We start from the raw sequence: 19,242 nt of genomic DNA, 5'->3' as shown, positions 1-19,242 counted from the left end.
TGTTCTCTAACTCTCTTGAAAATACGAAGTGATATTTAATACAAATATTGAGAATTATGGCATTTTAACAATATTCATTATTTATTTGGCTCAAAATACCAGCACTAATAGAGAACATTTCTTGGGTCTAAATATGAGACATTGTACTAATCTTCTTATGAATATTATCTCATTAAATTCTTCCATCAACTCTATGATGCAAATTTGATTATTGTCCATATTTTATCAAAAAATATGAAGCCTGAAGGTTTTTTTGTTTGTTTTTTTTTTTGATTCTTGCTGTTTGGTACTTTTATTTCTGAAAATGGGTTGATAGATCACAAAGTGCATTCAGTTTTCCCTTTAATAGGTTACAGCTGTTCACACTCTCACAAGTCATGTAGAAAGATGTCCCTTTCCCCACATTCTGTGTTTTTTATTTTATTTTTATTATTTTTTAATTTAATTCCAGTTAGCTAACATACAGTGTTGTATTAGTTTCAGTTGTATAATATACTGATTTAAGACTTCCATACATCACACGGTGCTCATCACGACAGGTGCACGCCTTCATCCCTGTCACCTAATTCACACATCCTCCCACCCACCTCCCCTCTAGTAACCATCAGTGTGTTCTCTGTAGTTAAGAGTCTGTTTCTTGGCTTGCCTTCCTCTCCCCACCCCTTTGTTTGTTTGCTTTGTTTCTTAAATTCCACATATGAGTGAAATCACATGGTATTTGTCTTTCTCTGACTGACTTATTTTGCTTAGTGTAATACTCTCCAGCTCCAACCATGTTATCACAAATGGCAAGATCTCACTTCTTTTCATGGCTGAATAGTATTCCATTATATATATATACACCACATACATCTTCTTTATCCATTCATCTACAATGGTCACTTGGGCTGCTTTCATATCTTGGCTATTGTAAATAATGTTGCAATGAACATAGGAGTGCATGTATCCCTTTGAATGAGTATTTTTGGATTTTGCGTAAATACTCAGTAGTGTGATTACAAGGTAGTTCCATTTTTAACTTTTTGAGGAGACTCCATACTGTCTTCCACGGTGGCTGCCCCAGTTTGCATCCCCATCAACAGTGTAGGACAGTTCCCTTTTCTCCACATCCTCCCTAACACTTGTTTCTTGTGTTGTTGATTTTAGCCATTCTGACAGGTGTGAGGTGATATTTTAGAGGCCTAAAGAGTTTTTAACAACTTCCGCAGTCTCACAGCCAGCCAGGGTGGAGCTGGGCAGCATCTGGTGTGCCAGTCCATCATGTGATGGTACAATGCTGCCCAATAGTTGCAAAAGTAAAATAGTAGTAGAAGCAAGGAAGCGTGCCTAGCAAGTTGTCTAGCCACCTACAAATTGGTGTGGGATGGTTTGATGTTACGGGGCAGAGGTGTACACATGGTTAGAAATCATGTGTTTAGCAAACTTAAATGAAGAGCTATGCCCAGGCAGGATGTTATAAGTCAGTGTGTTTCTTCTCTGATTCCCCACTGGAGTAATGGAAGTTCTTTTTTTTTTTTTTTTAATTTTATTATGTTATGTTAGTCACCATACAATACATCATTGGTTTTTGATGTGGTGATCCACGATCCATTGTTTTCGTATAACACCCAGTGCTCCATGCAGTACGTGCCCTCCTTAATACCCATCACCGGGCTAACCCATCCCCCCTCCCCCCTCCCCTCTAAAACTCTCAGTTTGTTTCCCGTAGTCCATAGTCTCTCATGGTTCATCTCTCCCTCCAATTCCCCCCCCCATTTTTCCCTTCCTTCTCCTAATGTCCTCCATGCTATTCCTTATGTTCCACAAATAAGTGAAACCATATGATAATTGACTTTCTCTGCTTGACTTATTTCACTTAGCATAATCTCCTCCAATCCCATCCATGTTGATGTAAAAGTTGGGTATTAATTTTTTCTGATGGCTGAGTAATATTCCATTGTATATATGGACCACATCTTCTTTATCCATTCATCTGTTGAAGGGGATCTCGGCTCTTTCCACAGTTTGGCTATTGCAGACATTGCTGCTATGAACATTGGGGTGCATATGGCCCTTCTTTTCACTACATCTGTGTCTTTGGGGTAAATACCCAGGAGTGCAATTGATGGGTCATAGGGTAGCTCTATTTTTGACTTTCTGAGGAACCTCCATACTGTTTTCCAAAGTGGCTATACCAACTTGCATTCCCACCAACAGTGTAAGAGGGTTCCCCTTTCTCCACAACCTCTCCAACATTTGTTGTTTCTTTCCCTGTCCATTTTGGCCATTCTAACTGGTGTAAGGTGGTATCTCAGTGTGGTTTTGATTTGGATTTCCCTGATGGCTAATGATGATGAACATTTTTTCATGTGTCTGTTAGCCATTTGTATGTCTTCTTCAGAGAAGTATCTTTTCATATCTTCTGCCCACTTTTTGAGTTGATTATTTGTTTTTTTGGGTGTTGAGTTTGAGAAGTTCTTTATAGATCTTGGATACCAGCCCTTTATCTGTAGTGTCATTTGTAAATATCTTCTCCCATTCTGTGGGTTGCCTCTTTGTTTTGTTGACTGTTTCCTTTGCTGTGCAGAAGCTTTTTATCTTGATGAAGTCCCAAAAGTTCATTTTTGCTTTCGTTTCACTAGCTTTTGGAGATGTATCTTGAAAGAAGTTGCTGTGGGCGATGTCAAAGAAGTTACTGCCTATGTTCTCTTCTAGGATTTTGATGGATTCCTGTCTCACATTGAGGTCTTTCATCCACTTTGAATTTATCTTTGTGAATGATGTTAGAGAATGGTCGAGTTTCATTCTTCTGCATGTGGCTGTCCATAATGGAAGTTCTAACTGGGGAGAGGGACAGTCCGTGACGAACATGCCGCAATGTTAGTTAGTGCTATGCGTGAACACAACGTGCTCTGGCATGGACTCAGTGACATCCTTGGACACAGAGCAGGCTGGAGCAAACACTTCTCTTTTCTTCCTTCAGCAGACAGGCCACCATGTTTTCCTCTACTGAGACAAAGTGGCCTAAGTCAACGTGGGCAGGTCAGATTTCTTGGATGTCTCTTTATGGTTGTACTTTTTATCTGTACTCTGTGTTTACCTGCATCTACTACCCTTACTTCTCTTTCAAGACACATAGACTGGTCAATCTGGTCCCACGAAACAAGCAAGACTAAAGAGTTACACAAATGTGATATCGAATCCTGGTTCAACCACTTAATAGTTGTATGTATGGTCTCAAGCAGATCTTTCTAATCTGCTTGAGTCTCTGGATCATCTAATAAGTGAGGTTAAGTTATTATGAGGACTCATCAGATAATATATGCAAATTTTGAGGACTCAAATTATTTAAACTCTTAGAGTTTGTTACCTCAAATAATACGTGAGGTTAAACTATTATAAGGACTGGATTAGGTAATACATATAAATTGTGAAAACCCAATTAGATAATATATACAAATGGGCTTATACAATTCCTGGCATATAGCTGGTACTCAATAAATACTAGCTATTACTCCCTTATATACCCTGCTCCATATCACTATTATTGTTGCTTATTTTCTTTTGTCAGAAAAAAAATTGTTGAAGATTTGGAAATGGACAACAGAGAGCACTGGGCAGCCTTTCAGTTGAGCACCAGTCATCCGGTAGTACAGTGTTGTTCAGTAGAACTTTCTATGGGGATGTTCTGCACCAGCCCTGTCCACATGTGGCTATTGGCCATGCAATTGAGCAGTGTGGGTCGAGCCAGATTTCTTGGGACCTATTTTATAGGAGTGTAGGATATTACCTTTTTGTTGACTAGGCTGTTTTATAACTCTTTCGGGTGGAAGTCAAGTTGCAGAAAACTGATAATGGAAATGATTCTTATCCTTAGCAAAGCAAATGAATTTTATCCAATACATGTAACTGATATCTACACTACTGAAAAGACAACCCCAAACACTGCCTTTTATCTCCCCATTGGATATTAGCCAGTTTAACATCTGTTTATAAATTCATTTCAGCTCTCCTGACTGGCTCCTTCAATGTCTATTCTTTAAATTCATTTTTGAGCTGATTTTAACATCTGGCTAGTTTCCACTGTTATAAATGAGATAAATAAAATCTTTGCCTGTATTCATTTTATGTTTACATGAAAATGATGATTTTACCTTGAAAAATCAAGGGTCCTCTCCCACTTATGTCCTAATAATGGTTTTATTCCAGTTCAGGTGACTGGGGAAATGGGACATTTTTTCAATGTAACCTGTGTTTGTGGTTGCTTCTATTACCATACTTATTTTTCACTTAGGGGAAGGTGTGGTAGGAAATTACTTGACAGGGTTATTGCAAGGTTGAGGAATAGTATTGGGAAACAACACAAAACAAAGAAATAAATTCCGAGCTTGGTGTATGAGTTAGCCATTTCTCCTCTCACTCTAGAAACCTGTTTTCACGGATTAGAGATTGTGAGACTTTAACTACAATGTCGCTGCTCATTTTGTTGGTTTATATTTCATTGCCATATGAATGGAACAACCTGAGTCTTGAGTTTGTTTGTAATACCCAGCTAGAACCTGGGAGGGGAGCATTACTAGATGGTGTGGCGTGACACACAGAAGCACAGGGAATGTGGGTCCATGGCGAGAGGAGACAATGCTGATCACAGAGCTCGGTTTGTTCTCCTTTGGCTTCCTGTTTCTAGGCAAGTTGGACACATAAATATAAATACAGTTGCTTCTTAAGAAAATTGCTTGAGAATTAGAAACAGAAATATTGTGCCAATCTAGAAAAAACTGGAATTGAATTATGCCTTAAAGAGTTCTAAAAGTGGGGCGCCTAGGTGGCTCAGTCAATGAAGCATCTGCCTTTGGCTCAGGTCATGATCCCAGGGTCCTGGGATCGAGTCCCGCATTGGGCTTCCTGTTTAGCAGGCAGTCTGCTTCTCCTTCTCCTTCTATCCCTCCCCCCCGCTCCTGCTCTCTCGCTCTCTCTCAAATAAATAAATAATTAAATCTTTAAAAAAAAAAAAAAAGGAGAGAGAGTTCCAGAAGTGGAGTGCAAGTGTGAAAAATGGCAAAGGCTTTAAAATAACTGACACAACACATGTCCACCCCACCTTCTATGTAGCTGACAAGGTATCATGAACCATAACCCTTATTGGCCTCTGCCTGGAATGGTTTTTTGGGGACCAGAAATAGTAACCCGATATGAGCTTTCCAACAGTGGTTAAGGCAGAAATCGTACTGGCTTTATGTTTACCACATACCGTTGATAGTCCTTAACATGGCCCCAAAGTCTGTGACTAGAAACGGGTGAACTCCAGGTTAGTTAAAATCAGCTACATGAAAGTTACAATAGAATTTTCCATCACCTGTTGCTATGACAAACGTAACGCCTGGCTCAAGCAGAGATCATGAAAGCAGAGATTCTGAGCACGTTAAAGGAAGGAGGAGAGAAAAAGAAGAGGCATCTTGACAAAATAGACTATCAGCTAATTATGAAAACAGTCACTATTCTAACATTACGGGGAAGGAAGAAGTGTTCACTAAAGAATGTTGAGTGAAAAAACAACACAATTTCTATGGATATGGTGACCACTAAAGACACAAAACTATATAATTCTATGGATTAAAAGTCACAAGGAAACATAAAAGGCTTCTTTCTTTTAACTTAAACTTTTTTTCTCTTATCATCCTTTAAATTTGGTTTAACAACACATTATTTATCTTTGAAAACAAAGTGGAAAAAGACAAAAAGCAGGAGAGAAAGGATAAAAAAGAGACACTAAAAGAATCAGGAGACAAAGGGATGTGCAGAAATCTTCAGTTAGAAACCAAAGTTAGAGAGTCAGCAGAGCTGCCTCTCCTTTGAAGGCCAGAGCAGCCAGGGCCCAGGGCGCAGGGTCTGGCACCAGGGGTGGCCCGACCCATTCCGTTCCCCACTCGCTTAAAATGCCTGCCCGCTGGACCATGACAGGTCTGACAGAATTTCTGGGGTTTGTTCTCCCTCCTACAACAAAATTCTTCTTGCGTCATGCAGGGAAAGGGAGTTTATGCTCCTTAGGTAACCTCTGACGTAGGGAATTAGACTGTCTGAACAGAAGCCTGAAGAGATGGGCTCTATTCGCAGCCAAGTCATCTATCGAAGGCGCTGGAGAACAGGGAGGGGCTGAGGGCAAGAGCTGAGACTCCTGTCCATTGAATAAGTTCCGGTAAACTTAGCTCTATTGGTGGTCGGAGAGCAAAGATCTCCCTTGTGACCTTTCTAAACACAATCAGGAAAAGGTGTTAGGCAAACATAAGCCAACAGGGAGGCGCTTACTGCATTTTTGATGCAGGACACGACAGCCAGAGAAGAACACACCCTGAAGATTGTAGATGCTGGTGGATGCTGGTGGCTCCAAGCAGACAGATACACACATGTGCAGCTCCCTCCAGAACACTCGGAAAGAACTACAGAGTATTTATGTGACAGTTTATAAATGTAATATTCACGGTTCATCAATACAACTCTCTTATTACCGATTAGGATTCCAGCTTGGCAGAGCTAGTAATTTTTTTATGCTTCCTTAGGGAAGTAGTCAAAACTCTCCTCTATGTAACCCTTGCAGTTTGCATGACAGTGTTTTACAAGTTGTAGATGTTCAACTGGGGACCCATGTTGTGGAAAGATGGCTTCGCAGTCAGAAAAAGTTCAGCTCTAAGCTCCACCCCCCCCATCCGTTTATGACCTTGGGTGAGTTCCTTACTCTCTCTAACGCTCACCCGTACACAGGAGATTTAGTGTGGATTCAGCGAGATGACACAGCAGGTAGAGTGTCCAACACACAGCAGGACCATCGCAGGATTTATCTTGTGAGGGCGTTTTGACAGTGGGGCGTCTGAGTGGAACTCTTGCTTAACATTTTGTAGTCCAATTTGAATGGTCATGTATCAGACACATGGATCTAGAACCTGGTATCAATGAAAAGAGTGGAACAGAGTATGACTAGACACTATTAGAAGAAGCGAGAATTCCTTTTTTGCCTATATAGAAAAAAAAGAAAATAACATTCAGCAAGGATATTGGGAGCCCACACTTAAGGAATTGGGCTGAGAAATTAACATGAATTATCTCATTTAATCCCCATACCAACTTTGGGAGAAAAAGTGCTACACTCATCTCATTTTACCAGGAACTGAGTTAATGAGATAAAGTGCCCAAAGCACTTTGAGAAAGTGGAGGGATTCTGGAATGATGACTTCAACTGTCTGAGTGTAGATGCCAAGATTTAACAAAAAATAGATTCTGGAATTGTACAAGGAAGAGATACTACATGCCTACATTAAGCACACACAACCCTAAACTTAAGTATGGAGAAATGATGTTGTTCTAGAAGAATGCACCTATGGGGCCCACTGATAGTGGGTTAGAGCACATAAGGAGAGAACTCTTCAGTACAGAGAAGGGGGTTGGCAAGAGGCGGGGAAAGAGGATGGGTCAACATTAGAAACAAAAGGGAGTGACCAGGAAGCCAACTTGGCAGTGAGTCTCCAGCAGTGCAGTAGGTTACCAGGTTCCACAATTTGATCAAGGCACTATGATCCGAGCTGCGCCCAGAGTCCAGGGAACCACAGAGGTAAGTGCCGACCTGTGAGGAGGGCAATGCTACTGCCCGTAGGCATGAAAGTCCTCCAGACTCTGGAGACAGAGAGTGCTCTGTGGAGGAGCCACCCTGACAAGAGAACCAGTCCTCTATTGAGGAAGGTGAGGTGAGAATGCAGGGAGGGAGCTGGAGCGAAGGTAGTCTGACGGCACTCTGTTCCTTTCTTCCAATCTGCCTGTACTCCCTATCGGCAGAGCCCAGCTGGAAATAAGGAGTCCGCCGAAATAATGCACACGGATCAGCCTGATGGGACAAAGAGAAGATATCCATGGACAGGTCATAGAAAGATTCACTAGGATGTCAAAGAGTTGGGTTCTTATCCTATAGGTGATTGAAAGACATAAAAAGTTTTAGGAGAAATGGCTCATCAGCACCATACCCCAATGGGCACATCCAGCTAGTATGCTTTGTGGCCACCCAACTAACTTCCCTTGCTCTGATTCAATGGACTGTGACTTTGAAAATAATGGAATTAAGGTGCACAAAACTGGAGGCCTTGTGCTGTAAGGATGTTAATGCAGTGATTAACAAGATGGGAGCCTGAACAAGAGTAGTGTTGATGCAGATGTGAAGGAGAGATTGAGCTTATATTTTGGAGATAAGATATGAATGTTGAGAGGGAGAAGTCAAGGATAGGTCTAGGTCTATTGCTCGAAAGTATGAGTAGATAGCTATACCAACAAATGAGATAGAGAATACAGGCTTAGGAGGAGGTTTAGTGATGAATCGGATCAATTTAATAAATTTAAATTTGTAAAGTATGATTATAAGAGTCTTATATAAATTTAAAAGTCATCTTGATCTTAATCAACATTAAGACGGATGATTCCACTTCAAGACCATTCATGATCTTGTCTTTATCTTTGCCATTGCTATGGCATCTAAAGTCATAGACTTTGAAGAATATTATAGGTATCATAATCTTTTTTGTCCCATTTTCCCCCCCATTCAACCTGTATTCCATATCTTTTCGTTGAAGAGTAGTTCAAGTTGGATTGCAAAGGCTTGACTATAGATAATCTTAACTAAATCACAAAATAATGTATATTTAAATTTATTTTATCCAAATAAACTTAAAAATTAATAGCCTGACACTCCTGAATTTTTCTCCTTTTTGGAACTGTTATTATGAGTGGCCTTAAGCAAGCTACTTCTTACTTAGTTTCAATAATACATAGCCACTTGCAGTGTTATAAACAAGTTTTCACAAAACACTCCCCTATAGGCAAAATAGAAATAATAATACTTTGCAACATTGAGGTCAGAGGTATTAATTATTTCAGGTTCTAAGCAGGGATGCAGCAGACATTTTGTTTCTAGGACAGGATGTTTGCTGCAATGCTTTGTTTTCCCACGTAATTATAGATCACTTAAAAAGTATATTTAAAATATGACTTTATGTTTAAATCTTCTAAATAACATGTTCAAAGGATAACAATTTAATTATGGAAACATGATTTTCTTTATTATCATATTCTCTCCTATAAATACTGGATTAGAGTGCCTTAGATTCATACATGGAGATAGCTATTCAACATTCATTCCTGCTTTGCTCTACTGATTACTTGTGATTCTGCCAGTTAATAAAATAAGATTTTACTTGCAAGGTGTCTATACCCTTTAGAAAGAGTGTCTTTCTTTCTTGGCACTAGGTTGGTCATCTCAATGGCTGCCACAATAGTCGCATCTGTTAAAAAACCCAGTACTTACAGTTAAGATGACTTTCTAGTCATGAGTGTTTTAGGACACGTATTAGCAGACTCATCTAATGTTACTTAAAAAAATATATTTAAAATCCTTGCTAATCAATCAGTACCATTTGTGCAGAATCAATTTCTTAACAGGGATTTTTTTTTTTTTTTTTTTTACTATACAAAAGTAAGTGCTTAAACAAACAAACAAACAAAACCTAGATAAACGTAAGGACCTTCTTCCTTTAAATTCAGCCATTATTGCCACGGCTTTGGGACCTGATGTTTGTTCAGTGTTTGTGGGCTCAAGGTCCCCTTCTCCTGGGATTGCCTTTTCTGATACTGGTACTGCTTTGGTGGTACCACTGGGACTTAGAAAAAAACTCTGAAATGTGTTGACTCCTTAACTTCTGGCAAGAAATCCTTTAATTGGATGTTTACCCCGATTACCCCAAATAGAACTTAACATATTCTTGCTAGTTTTAGGGGCTTTAAGCCCTTCCTAGGGCCTGGCAAAATCCTTCCAAAAGCTCTTGCTTCCTGTCCTGTCTTATCTTGTCACTCAGTAACATGGTGTGGGGAAACAACATGGATCACAGCATCCCATGATCCTCCAAGACGGACTTTTCCCCTAATCAGTGAGACGGTTACTCTGTAATAACCACCCTCCAGTTTTTTTCTGCGGGTGGTTGAGGAGTAGGAGTATGGCCATCAGAAAAGAGGAGAAAAGGCTATAACACCTTGAATTATTCACATACAATCCAGATATTTTCCTGGCAAACAACGTAGTACATAAGAAAGTATAGAAGACAGTAATTTCCTTATCACCATGATTCAAAGACCACAGCCTAGTCATTGAAGGCATATTCTTGCCTGAAAAAACATAGCTATTTTCCTCTTATGAAGCTGCATTTTGTGATGACAAATGATGTGGAACATGAAGAGTTCCAGCTTCTAGAAAATGCGATCCCTTGCATGTGGGAATGAACTACAAAGGTATAATCAAGTTTACCTTTAAGTCTACTGTTAAAGAACTCTACCAGAAAACAAAACAAAACAAAACAAAACAAAACAAAATGGAACGAAACACACCTCCTACTGAAAGAGCCATAAGCTTTAAACATGTTGTCTTTAGAGTTTAGCAGGAGGCAGGATTGGGAGGCTCACTTACTAAAATAGCCCTCTCAACAAGAAGACTGCCATGTGCAAACCAAGAAGTGGGCCCTCACCGAGAACCAAATCTGCTGGCACCTTAAGCTTGGACTTCCAGCCTCCAGAACCATGAGAGATAATTATCTGTTTCTAAGTCCCCAATCTATGGTGTTTTGTTATAGCAGCCTGAGCTGGCTAAACCATCTACTTGAAAAATTTTATCTACTTGAAAAGAGACTTAAGAAATCCAAAATTTCATGGTTTTTAAGCTAGACCTGCTGGATAAAGGTGGCTGGGACATGGCCTCCATTTCCTTCTGTTGGGATATAGTTTATTCTCACCCTGGATCAGCATGAAGAACTACAATAATTGAAAATCAAGCATGCATCTTTTTATGAAAAGGTTAGACAGTTGAGGAGTGAGATACCCTTGCTACAGCAGCTCAACAGATGTTGTTGGCGGCGACTTCACCGTCGTCCGGGTTTGAAGGAAGTGAGAGTCTCAGGGACAGAAGGTGAAATCTAATATACCCATCTTCTGAACTACTCAGGGCAATTGATTTTTGCAGAACTACTCTGTGTTTCTTTGCATTTTGGTTTTTATTGTCAAGTAATTAATCTAAGAAGGGTGTGGAAGGTCCAAAGAAGCAAAGTTAAGAGTCTTTGAGTTAAAGGAACCTTGATGGACCACCAAGATCCTCTCCTTACCCAAAGAAAGAATCGTTGGACTGCCACCTCTGGAATCTCTCCCTGCCCAGCCCTCAAGCCTTGAGTCCCACAAAGACAGAGTTAACTGGCCGAAGTTTTTACACCTGCCCGGCACTCGATCTACCTCCCTCTGTGCTCCCTGTCCTCACCTCCGCAGCTCCAAATAAGAACAAGTCCGTTTGTAGACCTTCCATTCAAGAGATGTCAAAATTCCTGATCAAGCTTAGTCTGCACTTTTTTTTAAAAGCGCTGCAATTTTAAGGCCGACTTCATTGGTGAGTCTCTTTAAAGGGCCAGAAAACTGTAGAAGAACAGTGGTACTTGAAGAACAATTCTTGAGCCACTGGGTTCATGGCATTCTTGGGGCCAAGGAGCTCCTGTTGGGGGACGCTTGGGGGAGGAAGGGCTATTGCTTTGCTCTATTTACAGAATTGGCTCTTTATTGACTTCAAAAGCCAGTTAAAAAAACAAAAACAAAAACAAAAAAACAGAGCGGGCTTCCAGTCATGCTGCTTTAATTTCAGGCTGTTTTTCATTCGAGGAGAATGAAAATTCTCTATTTGGTAATTTCCTTTCTTGCTCAAGGTTTGTACTTTTAAAAGGTTTTCCCTTCTTATCAGCTTGGCCACTGTCACAGCTATTGTAACCCAAATGTTGACAAAAGGTACAGAAAAAAAAAAACCACACACAACAAAACACCCGAACTTTTCCAAAACAAAACCATAGAAACAAATAAAAAAAGATTTCTGTTTGGCGTGTTGCCTTGGAAAGGGTGCAGTTCTGTTGCCAAAGAGGGCAACGGGTCCCAGGAGTACCAGTGGAGGCCGGAATAGACAGAGCCCATTGCAACCTTCGTGGAAAAAAAATAACGTGCAGATAATCTGAAATGTTTTCAAAGGAACTGCTATACCTGTAGGTCCTCATAGTCTGCAAGACTGTTATTTACTCACAGCTGTTGAAAACTTTTACTTCAAACACTTTTAAGGTATTCCTCGGCCATCCACCAGTACGTCACACAGTGAAATCAACCCGCGAGGGCTTACATCATCCGCGACCTCAGTGACCATCTCTTGTAGCTGTTACAGCTCAGGGGTGTATCTTAGAGAGCTGGAAATAGATTCAAGAAAAAGCTTAGTCAGATATTCAGCTCGTTTTTCCTGTGACATGTGATTTATTTTGGGGACTCATGAGCTTTGCCTCTTGATAATGTAGTATTTCTGCATGTGTCAGGAACTGAGCTGGGCTCTGAAAATAGGAACCAATGGGACACCGCCCTGCTTTCAGAGTCTACAGAGGAGAGACAGTAAAGGGGTGAAAGGGGGGACCCACACGGAAAGGCAGGGACCACAGAGTGAGTGTTGTGCAGAAGCACAACTGGGCGAGCGCAGGGAGCAGGGCTAGTCCTGTCTGTCAAGTTGCTAGAGAAGAAGTGAAGGGACCAACCAACCAGTGTTTTTCCTTAAATAACCTTAATGGCAGTGAGGAGCGAGTGCAAAATCCCAAAGCTTTCCCATCGCCTCCAGGACAAACATTGGCACACTCAAAAGAATATGTGAATTCTCGGGGCATCAGTGACACAGTCTGTTGAGCGTCCAACTCTTGGTTTTGGCTCAGGTCATGATTTCAGGATTGGGTTCTGTGCTCAGCAGGGAGTCTGCCTGAGATTCTCTCTCCTTTCTCTCTGCGCCCCACCCCCAAAATAAATAAAATCTTAAAAAAAAAAAGAGTATGTGAATTCTCATATTTCAACTCAAAAGTAAAGGGAGAATTTGTATTCTCTTCCATATATTAGATGGGCTCATACAAAAATTGCTGGCTTGGCAGGTCAAACACATACAAAGAATGGTAATTTCATAGAGTACAGACATCTGGAGAGACGGCTTTGCATGGTTTGCCCTCTGTCTCTTGTCCTGCTGTTTCCTATGCCTGGGGGACGGGCACGGGTGGTGGCACCCAGGGGCCCGCGTGGGGAGCTGTGACTGGGTGGGGTGTCCACATGGGGAGCTGAGCTGGGCTGGAGCCAGGACAGAGCGCAGGTGCGGCATCTTTCTGGGCAGACAGCTCCTCCTGGATGCTGGAAGTGAGAGAAGGAAGCCCGGGACGGGTGGGAGCAGGGATCTGACTGCCTTATGCCTGAGAATCTCATTCCAGGGGAGGGCTGCAGATGGCCCACAGAGCCAAAGGCTGGGTTACCAGGCTCAACAGGAGATGAAAGATAAAAGGTGGGAGGCACTGCAAGGAAGAGGGGAGCTGTTTGAGAGTTTTTTAAGGGTTGGAAGCAACAAAATTTGCTAAATGATTAGAAATGGGAGCTAGGGGGAGGAAGAGTCCAAGATCATAGTAGCAATTGCTTACCTTCATTTCACTCTGGCCTCAAGCCCTCAGCCTTCTGCTCGGGTCGTCTCACTAAGTGCGTATTAGAAATCTCTGTCAAGCCCATTTCCCAAATGAGGAATGAGGCTCTCAAAGATGTGAAGTCACTTGCCCAAGGTCACCGAGCCTGTCAGTGTTTGGTCCCTGAGTTGGATCCAAGTTTAAATTGCTGGATGACTCCCGGAGCCATTCACTGAAACAAAGAAGAAGAATCACAACAAGAGAATTTGGCAGTTACTGAGTGCTTACTATGTGTCAGGCAGTATTCTAAGCCCTTTTCACAAACTAACTGACTTAATTCTCAAATCACTCTGTGACGCATATTACTATTTCCGCCATTTTATAGATGAAGAAACTAAGGAACAGAGAGGCTAGGTAATTTGGCCAAGGTCACACAGCTTGTAAAGTAGAAGAGTCAGGATTTAAATTGGGCAATTTGGCTCTAGAGCCCATGCTTTTTTTGTTTTTTAAGATTTATTTATTTATTTTTTAGAGACAGAGCACACATGAGAGAGAGAGAGAGCACGCAGTGGGGAGGGGCAGAGGGAGAGGGAGAGAGAGAATCCTCAAGTAGACTCCCCACTAAGCACGGAGCCCAATGTGGGGCTCGATCCCACAAACCATGGGATTATGACCTGAGTCAAAACCAAGAGTCGGATGCTTGACTGACCGCACCACCCAGAAGCCTCTAGAGCCCCTGCTTTTAAAGACTTCATGATACCAGAAGTTTAGAAAAGTGGTGGAAGGGACCTGCCCTTATCCCAAGAGCAAGGTCCTCCAGGCAGTTGGATTTATTGGTTGGAACTCAGAATAGTGATCTGGTCTAGGGATGTGCATTTGGGAGTCATTGCCTTACAGCTGAATTCAGACTCTGGGAAGAATGTGGGACCACCCACATATTACAGCTGCACATACTTCATACCCACAACTTCGGCGATCCGGAAAGTTCCAGCTGGCAGAGCACCACCTGAACGCCCGTCTCCAGCACCAGGCACCACCGGCCCCTGCTCTCTCTCAGAGAAGTTGTCACTGTTGCCTCTGATGCATTAATCTCATAAACAGGAATATTTGTTTACATGCAAAAACAAAGTATACTTGAGTCTTGGCGATACATTTATTTTGTCACAGATTTTTATTTTGTCTACCTCCCAGGTTTTTTTTTGGCAGACGGAAAATCATGATCTCTTGCTCTCTGAGGCTGTGGTGCTCCACGTGTTTTCAATCAGAGGCAATTAATTACATAATTAAGGGAAAAATATCATTTGAGATAGTGCAATAGTGGTGGGAATAGTAATTATTTTTAAATATTGGATTAAATCTCAAGTTGTCTCAATTCTCCAGTCTGTGACTATGCCCACAGCAGCATCTGCGGTCACTGCAAACAAAACGTAACCTTTCGCTAGATGGGCATGCAGCGATGGCGATGGGGTCCACAGGAATTCTTTCCAAAAGCTGACTTTTTTCTCAGAAGGGAGGATTCCAGAATAAGTTGAAAATAACAAAAATACCATCAGGGGATGCTTCTGAAGTTGAAAGGTCAACATTTGCTCCTCCTTGGGTCCTCCACGAACGTGCCTAAACGATTCCAGAATCGTTAGTTAGGAAGTTACGTGTCCAGTGAAATAGCTATTTAGTTTATGAGAAATTGAATCTGGTATATCAACTGAATCCCATTCTGTTTCTTTCTCTTGTGGAATCATCTAAATTGTTTTTAGAATGTAGAAGCATTAAGGAAAGTGAGGATCTCTCAAAATTGGACGTAGTGTCTTAAAGCAGCCCCACCAGTCTTTATTTTACTTGTTTTCGCTCACTTAATGTTTAGGATAGATGTTTTGATGCTCAGGATGAAGATGAGACACCACGTTTCTGAATGTTGAGGGGATTTTCTCAAGGTCATTCAGCCTTCAGGGACACAGACAAGATTTTAGGCAAGATTTAAGTCTTCAATGAGAAATCCAACTTTCTTTACTGGCTCAGATGCGTCTAGATAAACACTTTCTAAATCACAGCCCACACTTGATAATACGATTTCTACTTCTAGTTGTTGGTGATTTAGTAGCACAAGAGGGAAATTGTTAACATGATGGCAATTTGTTAACTGCTAAGACAAATGCCTTGTGTTCATACCCACGGAGCTTACAGTACTTCTAAAAATAAGCACCACCTTAACTGAGGATTTCCCGTGTGCTCAGGCTATGGGGGGAGCTGGTCAACAATAACAGTAGCAGAAGAGGAAAGACCATTTTTATTTTGATCTGTCATTTCAATCAGAGAGCTCACTAACCCTTTCTGGAGGAGGCTACTGCTATTAAGGAAAAATAGTTTTCCGGGATGGCAACACACGTCAAGTGACACGATGCCTGTGACTGGGCGAGGACCACCCTTCAGGACTCCCGACAAGCTCCTTGGCAGATGAGCTCTTATACCAGGAGGGTCCTGTCCTTTAAGTCTGTTTAGCTGTCATCCGTAATAGGTGTCCACTTTCGATTTTTCTTTTCTTCTTCCCTGTGAGAGTATGTATGAAACACACACACACACACACCCAAACAAAAGATGCATCTGCGTTAAGCCACCTCAGCCTTAAACCGACATCCAGTGAAGTGTAGAGCTGGTATCAACCAGACACCGCAGTGAGAGTCACAGTCCTGATGGCCTACACCGAAAATCCTCTATCAGTGAATTCATCGCGAAGTATGCACAAATTGACTCACGACACGTCGCGATGGTCACTGCGTCCTTTCCACGGCACGAAGCCACGCGCTGAAAAATCACGGAAGGAAACCAACAAATGTGTCTGGCAATAATGTCCACATGAGAGTCGAAGACTTTGTTCTGATTGAGAAAAACAGGTGGCCTTCCAAAATCATTTAGCTAATTGAAAACTCTCATATTTTCTGCTTAACAAAGTCCTCATTGCCTGAACCGTGACCCTCGTCTATTCCTATTTTTTTATTTTTTAAAAGATTTTTATTTATTTATTTGACAGACAAAGACAGCGAGAGAGGGAACACAAGCAGGGGGAGTGGGAGAGGGAGAAGCAGGCTTCCCGCTGAGCAGGGAGCCCGATGCGGGGCTCGATCCCAGGACCCTGGGATCATGATCTAAGCCGAAGCAGACGCTTAAAGACTGAGCCACTCAGGTGCCCCTGTTCTTATTTTTAAATTCCTTTCGCGGCGGATTCTTCCTGCAGGAGAAGAGAGCTCCGTTGGCTCTCCTGTCACAGATTTGTGCACATGTAGTCACGATTGTGACAGACATTCCTGAATGTCTCTTCTTTGGGTGGGAAAATGTAAAATGAATCCGCATTCAGGAAATTTTTTCAGAAAGTCTGATTTTCCTGATCCTGCGATCTTGGTGTTTCTGCATTGCAGATTGGGAATAGACAATGTAGATTTCATTGCCCCCAGCGTCAGGGAAATATGCCCAACAGAAGCTGAGTCTCCCCCACGACTCTCACGCACTGACTTGTATGAAGTGAAGTGAGTGATAACAGTTCCAAAGGTTCATGGTCACTTTTCTGAAAAGTCTGGGTAGGTATTTTATGTACGCACATGCACACACATGTGTAACTGAATCCACATCTGCTCAGATGTGAGCCAACAGGTCATTTCATACATTCATTGTTGCTTTTCCCACTTAAGCTGTATTATAAAATCTGCCAGAAAAAAAATACACTTGTTATGTTGGTTCCCAAATCAAAACCGTCTCGGCTTTGCCATATCTGAAGACTGTTAAAAATATTTTAAGATCATGTAAACAATCCCAAGGTCTCTAGGAATGAACACTGGGACGTACTCAGTAAACTGGGCTATTTTAGTTCCTGTCCAACTACACTTCGTCTCTTTCTACTTCCAAAAGCATGCTCCTTGTTGCTCTCTTATTAAAGGTAGCGAGGGTTGCTTTCTGGTATGCTCCCATGCGTAAAATGCTGTGCCTTTTATTTTAAAAAGTTTATCACTTCATAAATGAAGGAAATCGTGCGATTGTTGCTAGCCCTGCTAATTTGGGCTGCACTGAAGTGTAAGCTAAAACTTTGGCTGCAACCCTGAAGACCATTAGCAGAGAGAAGCAAGTGGTGGCTTATGTGTATTTGTATTCAATCCAATGCTAGTTGTCTGTTTACAAAATATACTCGGTTCCTTAAAACGACTTCCTGGAGCCTTCACACTGGGGTCGGGTTTCGTAGCCAGCACACACAATGCCCTGGGATTTCAAAAGTCCTGGATTACCCACTCAGCCAAGCGAAGGGTGTGAGCGAAAACAAAGTAGAAAGAAAAAGGATTTCAAAAAGAATCCTTTTGAGTTGTCTGTGCCTAGAACTTCCCTGAAGTACTGCTAGATGGACTTCATTCTTCAGAGAGGCCAAAGGTCACATTCTTCCTTTTTTTTTTTTTAAAGCACTACAAATAACAGTTGGTTATTGAAGGCCTGGCCTTCCCGCTAGTTTCAGAACTTTTATTTTCCACCGGTTTGCCGTGGATGGGCTGTGTCCAGGGGACAGGGCTTGGCCGGGATCTGACTTGGAGCCTTCAACGGCCTTCTCTGGGCCTTTCCTCGCTACCTGCAGGTGGAAATCAATGGATCATGCTCACATCCGATGATTCGAGGCAGCGATACGGCCATGTTCCTTAGTGATACAAAAATAACCACCTGAAAAATTAAAGACAAAAGGTGTAAAAGTGATCATCTCTGGGAAGCAGCCTTACTGAATGAGGTGGATCAGGGAAATACTGTTTCTCTTTGGAAGCCCTGAAAGTAACTGCTATTTGTTTTTATTATCAAAGACATTATACGTGTGAATTCCATTAAAAATCAGTCTGTTTGAAGTTTAAAAATTTGGATTTGTTTCTTTTAAAAATTGTTTTCCACATGTCTCATTCTATTTTTTAAATGGAATATAATTTTTGCCTGTAATTTATCTGCCCAGATTAAGGTATTTTCCCCATTAATAAATGTTTGTTATCTGGACCCCCGGGGATAAAAAAAGGTCAAAAGCACTCTGTTATAATATATTTTGTAGCAACACAGTAGTTGAATGAAGAGGAAAAGGGAGCCTGTGATAAGAAACAATGGAAAATGCTGAGCTTTTTACATTTTTTTTTACTACTATAGAAAGAATTCAGAATACAGCTTAATAGAATTATTGGAATATATTTTTCTCCCACTTTTATTGTCTCTTTAAAACACTCTATCATTCTTTGGCCGTACCTATGACATATGATAAACCTGGTTAAGAGTATGTACTTGGATTCATACAGACCTTGCACTTGGCTCTGTGAGTTCACTCCCCCCATAGCCTGCATAAAGGGCATCTCACGCTAGCACCTGCCTTAACAGGGTGGTATTAAGAATTAAATGGATGACTTATTTAAAGGGCTTCGCCCAGAATAAGCATGCACTGCATTTTTTAATTATTGATAAGAGAAGCAAGTAATTCGATAATGATGTTGGGCAGGCGTACAAGTATACGACACACATGTGGAGTTACCGTAACGTGGGTCAGATGCATGTTGCTAGACTGCCCAGTGTCACGGGGGATACCACTGTGTGGCGGCCCAGAGGAGAGACCACGCCCATCCGTGGTTGACACCTACCAAGACATAAGTTCAGTGTGGATCCATGTAACTTCATAAAACGGTTGTGGCCTCCTTCCTAGTCTGACAGCCATGATTTTATTTTCTTACAAAATTAGGCCTATGTAGTACTTGCC

Source organism: Neomonachus schauinslandi, chromosome 3, assembly GCF_002201575.2.
Source record: "Neomonachus schauinslandi chromosome 3, ASM220157v2, whole genome shotgun sequence".
NCBI lineage: Eukaryota > Metazoa > Chordata > Mammalia > Carnivora > Phocidae > Neomonachus > Neomonachus schauinslandi.
This window is presented reverse-complemented; position numbering follows the sequence as displayed.